Source organism: Alligator sinensis, unplaced genomic scaffold (genome assembly GCF_000455745.1).
Source record: "Alligator sinensis unplaced genomic scaffold, ASM45574v1 scaffold1558_1, whole genome shotgun sequence".
Classification (NCBI taxonomy): domain Eukaryota; kingdom Metazoa; phylum Chordata; order Crocodylia; family Alligatoridae; genus Alligator; species Alligator sinensis.
In genome coordinates, this window is record NW_005843687.1 from 14,493 (window position 1) to 21,299 (window position 6,807).

Sequence of the window (6,807 nt, forward strand, 5' to 3'; positions counted from 1 at the left end):
GCGGGCTGTGTAAGGGGCTGTACAGAGGGGAAGAGCCACCTCCGCGCCCCCCGTCACTGCAAGTCCTCTGCAGGAAGCCCCTGGGGGATAGGCCGGGACTGCTCTCACGCCTGCAGAAAGTGCTGTGGGGAAACACTGAGGATTGACTCTGCAAGCCCTGCGTGGGAGAGGCTGTGTCACGGGGAGCGGGTCTCACAGGGCGGTGCAAGGGTGCATCACGTCCAGGTCATGGCAGAGGCTGCCCAGCAGTGCACAGCCCAGCCTGAGGTGCAAGGAAAGGGGCATGTTGCTGCGTGCTGCAGGGGCAGGTTGCTGCAGTGCGGTGGGGGGTGCCTACGTCCCACATGTCATGGTGCAGTGTGAGCGCCTGCCCAAGGTCACAGGGCAGCTGTGCTGTGCTGTGCTGTGCATGGAGGGGCTGCCTTGGCGCTTTCAGCACAGGCCCCCCATGCAATGAGCCTTTGGGACCCCGCTCAGCCCGGCCCCTCGCTCAGCACGCTGCAGGCACTTGCTGCCCCTGCACCAAGGCTAAGACCAGCGCTGGTCCGGCCCCTTCCCGGCATGGGTCCTCCCAGAGAGCACCGGGGGAGAGGCTGACCTGGGGAAAGGTGGCCGGTGTGGGGACAATCACAGCCTGGGGCAGCATGGACACAGCCTGGCCCCTCGCACACAAGGCACCCTTATGCATCTCCACACTAGAGTTCACCTTTGCCTAAGTTAAAATAACATACCTGAGCCAGGGCTTTCAGCTAGGACTGGAAGCAGTCAGCAGGGCTGTTAAACAAGAGGAATTACAAGACATGACTAATAAACAACTTCAGGAACTACTTTGTCTCCCTTTCAGTTTCACTGTGACACCAGGCACCCGGTTTTCAGCACCACTGCAGCAGCTGCGAGAGGCACCAGGCTGGAGAGGGCTCAGCCCACTTGTGGGAGCTGCTCCTTCCCCGCAGCCCAGCTGCCATCAGTGCCCGAGCCAGCGAGCCAGCAAGCGAGCGGGGAGGACGGAGCCGCCTCTCTGCTGCAGCAGGACCCGGCAGCACGGCTGACACCTGCAGATGTTACCACAGAAAGAAAACGGCCAAACTGCGCTTTGGGCCAGACAAGACTCCAGGCAGAGGTGCCGAAGAGGCACGGTGTGGGGTGGCTCAGGTAGGATTTCCAGCCAGGATCCCAACAGAAAACCAGTTTCTTATTCGAGCCGTTATACTTAGTGCAGTGGCTGGGTGGGGGAGAAGACTCGGGGAGGAGGCAGCCTGGCAGGTCCAAGCCACGTTTTAGGCAGGACAGGGCTGCACTCAGGGGTCTTCAGGACAGTTCCCCCGGTAGCGTCGACAGAGAGTTTGGGGTGCCCCAAAAAGTATTTTGCCCCCATAATTCCATCCTCATCTGTTCTTCGTTTAGGGCACTGTACTTGATACAGGCTATTGTTTTACATATTAATTAGTAAATATGTGTAGATAATTCAATTCTCTCTCTGCTGAACATGTCATTCATGAATAACAAGCTTTTCTTGTGTGTAGATTAAGGAGTAAGGAAGCAACTTCCGTTCATCCCCTGCAGTGGATGGTTTGGGCTGTGCCGTGGCAGGAATCCTGAGGCGTGAGCCCAGCTCACAAGGCACCGTCTCCCACCCCACTGTGGAGTGACCCTGCAGCACCCTGCGGGCTGTGCCACAGCCCATTGCACCTGTTGCTGTGCAGACATTGCATCTGGAAGTGCCGCAGGAAGCTGCTGCAATGGTGGTGTCAGGCTCCCAGCTGCTGCTCCTGCTGCTGCTCCTGGGCACCGTGGCAGACTCAGGAACCAGCGCCGGTGAGTGGCGATCACTGTAGCTGGACTGGGGGTGGGACAGAGACGAGCCCTGATGCAGAGTCCTGCTCTGCTCCACGTGTGGAGGCCAGGCTGTGGGGTCCCAGTGATTTCCCAGCAGTGGGACCAGCCAGCGGGGGCTCGGCGAGCAATGACCCTAGTCACTATGGAACCATGCAGGGCCACTGCATCTGGGCTGGAGCAGGACAGGAGCAGGCAGACCCCACAAAGCCATGCAGGACCCCTGCACCCCTCTGTCACTCCCTGCCTGGTCACAAGATGAATCCACAGACTGGCACCCAGCACCTCCCCTCTCCCAGCGCGGCCGTTCCTGGCTGGGCTGCAGCTGCCCGGGGAGTTTCTCGTGGCTGGGGAGAGAGGACCTGCTGCCTCCGATGAGGAAGGCTGGTGGTCACAAGCCAAGGAGAAGCTGCTCATCCAGCCAGACCCCGTCTGCTCTGCAGAATCCCTCCAGTTACAGCCCCGACCACGCAGCAGAACCAAGGCTGAGAGGGGCTGAGCTCAGGCCCTGGTTGTGGGTCCCTGGTGTGGACACGAGCGCACGAGGGCTCCCCTGGAGCAGGGTAGGCCGAGCGCCTGGGCTGTGCGGGGGCCGTGCCTGGGATGGGGCATGTGGGGAGCACGACTGGGCTATGGGACATGGTGTGTGGCCCCTCCATGCCAGGCCTGTGCCCTGTGGGGTTGGTCCCATCCCTGCTCCCCAGCCCCTGCCCTGCACCCAGCTGGCTCTGCCCTGTCCTGGTGGCCCCACCGCTTCCTCGCTGTGTGCGCCCACTCCCGCCTGGCGCAGCCCCATGTCCATCCTCTGCAGCCCTTCCGGGAGGGGGCAGCAAGCACCCGAGGGCACTGGCATCTGCCCCTGCTAGTGCTGACCCATCACTCCTGCAGGCTGCCACTCCTACCGGCATTTCTACACTGGGGTGTCAGATCCTGGCTGGGACATGCCTGACTTCACTGCCATGGGCTATGTGGATGACCAGCATATTCTCCACTACGACAGCGAGACACAGAGACAGGAGCCACGCGGGGACTGGGTGCAGGGGGCCGTCGGCCCCTACTTCGGGGACACAGAAACCATGCGCTTGCGGGGCTGGCAGGACAGATTTAAGCGGAACCTGCTCACGCTGCGGCATCGCTACAACCAGACCAGGGGTGAGTGTGAGCAGGCAGGTGTGGGCAGGAGGCCGAGGGGCCTTGGGGACTGGGTGACTGATGAGGGCATCGGGGAAGCACCTGCCCATTAGCAGCTCGGGGTGGGGAGTTGGGAGAGCGTTGCATTGTCTCGTGTCTGGTCTGTGTGTCCCTGCTGCCAGCTCCGCCCTGCAGTTGCCTTGGGCAGGGGCTGGGGTGCAGGCGCCTTGTAGCTTGTAGCTGCAGTCTCAGTCTCCAGCCAAGAGGTCAGGGGGCTGCGGGAGCAGCACTCTCCCCCTCCCATGCATGTGGTGTCAGCAGCATCCCCTGGCCTGTGCCCAGCAGACCGAGGCTCTGGTGATTCCCTGGCCTGGCAGGTCAGCGCCTCGCTGACCCCCTCCACCCCTCCCACCCAGGCTGTCTGTCTCCTGCAGCAGGATCCCAGCCCAGCCCTTGTCCCCAGGTGGGAGCCTACAGGCTGGTGCACGGAGGGAAACCTCATGAGCCCGATAGCAATGGGAATGGCTGTTCTCTGCCCTGCCATGAGTCAGTGCACAGCTCCCCAGCTCATGCCCTGTCCTGTTGTCTGGAGCTCCCTGAGCCCTGCCCAGAGCATCTCAGTGTCACAGACAGGTGAGCTGTGGTTGAGGTTGGCCCTTCTGGCCTCCAGACCCTGCTCGGCCTTCCTGAGAAGGATCAGCCAGGGGCTGTCACTGCCCTGCCATGTGCCACCAGGGCCATGCTGCCAACTCCGACATGCACCAGAGATGGGAGAGGTATGTGCACCACTGCATGGGTCAGCCCACCCCAACCCCTGTGCCAGCCAGTCCCCCAGGTCTCACACTGTGACAGGGGGCAGGCTGGTGTGTGCAAAGTGCACCGGGGTGAGAAGAGCACTGTGGCCCCCGTGCTGTGGGACGGGGTCCAGGCCCCTCGGTCACCTGGCCCAGACGGCCCCTCTGACCCAGGCCGAGTAGTCTGAATCCTGCATGCAGGGACTGATAGGGTGGGAAGAACGGAGGGCCAGGGCTGTGGAGAGAGGACAGACATGCAAGAGGACAGGTGCCGTGCAGGTCTGCGGTGCCCAGGACAGCTGGCTGCAGGGCTCTGTGTCACCAGCCTGGGCAGCTGGATCTCCTGGGCTGGAGTGCAAGAAGCTGGCATGACTGGTGCCATCAGTGAGGGCAAGGGTTGCAGCTCCCATTCCTGGGGCTCCCATCCGTGCTTCTGTCCAGCCCAGCCCCATTCCCACCCTGCCTGCTGCTCCCTACAGAGCCGGCTCTGCACCTGTTGAGACCCCCCTGAAGCACCACTCTGCTTTATGGCCTGCCCCTTCCTCCCCAACCTTGCCCTTCCCCTCCACCCTCCTCCTCAGCCCCGGACTCCTGCTCTTCCAGGGTATGCAGGGACTGCAGTTGTGTCCCCTCAGCCTTGTTCTCCATGACTGGAGCCCCTGAGCTGTCCTAGTGCTGCCCCCACCCCATCCCTGGGGTCGGCTCTGCCCCTGCCCAGCCTGGCAGCCCTCGGGCACCTGCTCCCTGGGCTGTGACCCTGACCATGACCATGACCAGGTCCTGGATCTGTGTGTTTCAGGGTCTCACACGCTCCAGCTCATGTACGGCTGTGAGCTCCACAAAAACGGCAGCACTGGAGGCTACATGCAGGTGGGCTACGATGGGGGAGACTTTGTCAGCTATGACCTGGGAACACACACCTGGGTAGCAGAAACAACACAGGCCCAGGTCACCCAGCGCAGGTGGAATAAGGATCAGGCCCTTCTTCAGATTGCAAGATCCTACCTGGAGGAGACCTGCATCACGTGGCTGTGGCAGTTCCTGCAGCACGGGGAGGCAGTGCTGCAGAGCAGTGAGTCCTGGTGTCACCGCCCAGGGCAGCACTGACCAGGGAACACCCGCCCCATCCCCCTGCATCTGGACTGGCGAGCACTCCGTCTCTTTCCTGCCACTGGGCAAGACCCCAGCGCTGCTGTGGGACACGGTGCCCCTGTCCCTGCCCTGGTCAGGTCTCCCAGCTGGGTAGAGTCCACGTGCCTGGGCGCGTGACTCTGAACCAGAGATTGGCTGTATGGGACCCCGTTCCTGCAGCCCCGAGCCCAGCGCAGCCGTGTCTCCCATCCCCTGCGCTCACACCCCAACGCCGTCAGCTCCTGCCTGAAATGGGTGCTGGAGCCAGTTTGTGTGGCCAAGTGTGGGGCCCAGCCCGGCCACCTGGCAGGGGTGCTGAGGACCCAGTAGGAACGGTCCCTTTAACAGGTGTCTCCTCCCTCCCAGGGTGTCCTGTGGCACAGGTGAGCCACAGGCCTTCATCCCAGGGTGGACTCACCATCCTGTCCTGCCAGGTCCATGGCTTCTACCCCAGGGACATGGCTGTTGTGTAGCTGGAAAGCAGGGAGGCACAGCCTCAGGAGATGAGCTGCTCGGGGGTCCTTCCCAGTGGAGACGGGACCTACCAGACCTGGGCCACTATCGAGATTGACTCGAGCAGCAACCATGACTACACCTGCCACTTGGAGCACGTGAGCCTGGGTGCAGCCCTGAGAGTGGCCTGGGACAAGGGCAGGAAGGGTGAGTGACCCCCGCGCACACGGGAGAGAGAAGAAACATGGTGCTCAGGGAGCGAGGGGCTGTCTGAGCCCACTGAGCGGGGAAAGAACTGGGGGTCGGAGAATGCAGAGGGCATGGATGGGGAGGGGGCACTCGGCCCATGCAGTGTTTGGGGCAAGTTTCGGGGTTCCCCTTGCTCACAGGCCCCTTCCCTCTTCCAGAGTCCGACCTCATGCCGACTGTCATCGTGCTGGTCATGCTGGTCACGGCCACGACAGTCACAGCTGTTACCTTCTGCAGTAAGTGCCGGACAAAGCCCTCAGGGCCAGGCCATGCCCAGGTCTGGGGTCAAGGCGGGGGTAGGGAGGGCTCATCACCGCTGAAGGGAAGGAGGGAGGGCTCAGCACGGCCGTGCCTGGGACCTGGGGGGACAGGGCTCTGGGCTTCCCAGTCCACACACCCCCAGGGCAGCAGCAAACAGACCCCAGCCCAGCACTGTGAGGCTGCCTTGCTGGGGCCCTGAGGGTTGCTCTTGGCTCCACATGGACCATGCCCCACAGCCCATCCCTCTCCCCCATGGGGGTGTCCTAGCCCCATGTCCCGGTTTGAGACCCCAACTCCATGCTGTGCAGGCAGCTCCTTTCTGGGCTGACCCCAGGTCGGAGCCGTCCCGTTGTGGAAGTAGCTGCAGTCGCTCACCTGTCCCATCTCTCTGCAGGCAGACAGGCAGCTGAAGATAAAGTAGCACCTACATAGCCCCCTTCTACAGAGCAGTGCCTGGTGAGCGCGAAGCCCCTTCCTCTCTCCCCCACCCCGGTGCCGTGGGCTCTGTGCAGAGCTGCCCCTGGGCAGGCGGCATCACCCAGCCCCACGCTGCCTCCCCACAGCTGCAGGGTGGTGCCGGGAGGCTGGGCCTCGCTCCTGTCTGGGGAGTCACAAGGGCACCCGTCAGCCTGGAGTCTGTGGGTCTTGTGGGCAGGGGTTGGTGCAGGGCATGAGGGACATTGGGCTGGGGGAACCAGGGAGCTCTGACCCATCTTCCTTCTCTCTCAGCCAGTGAAGCCCCGAATAGTGAATCCTTGGAGACCTGCGGTGAGTGTCACTGTCATGGACCCGACTCAGGGGAGGGCACTGGGGCAGGGGTGGTGGGTAAAGTGGGGGCTGTGGGCTGGTCCCAGGAAGCTGATCCAAGACAGGGCAGTCCTGCTGGGTCTCAGCTCCATGGGGTTTGAAGGGTGATGAACCAGGCTAGGGAGGGAGCGTGGTGTCGCGGGCAATG

The 6,807-nt window shown here is 62.8% G+C and overlaps 1 pseudogene; it reads left to right on the forward strand.

The window, feature by feature from the left end:
• Window positions 1–1,566: 1,566 nt before the first annotated feature.
• LOC102371538 lies at window positions 1,567–6,284 on the forward strand (annotated as a pseudogene).
• The last annotated feature ends 523 nt before the right edge of the window (window positions 6,285–6,807 follow it).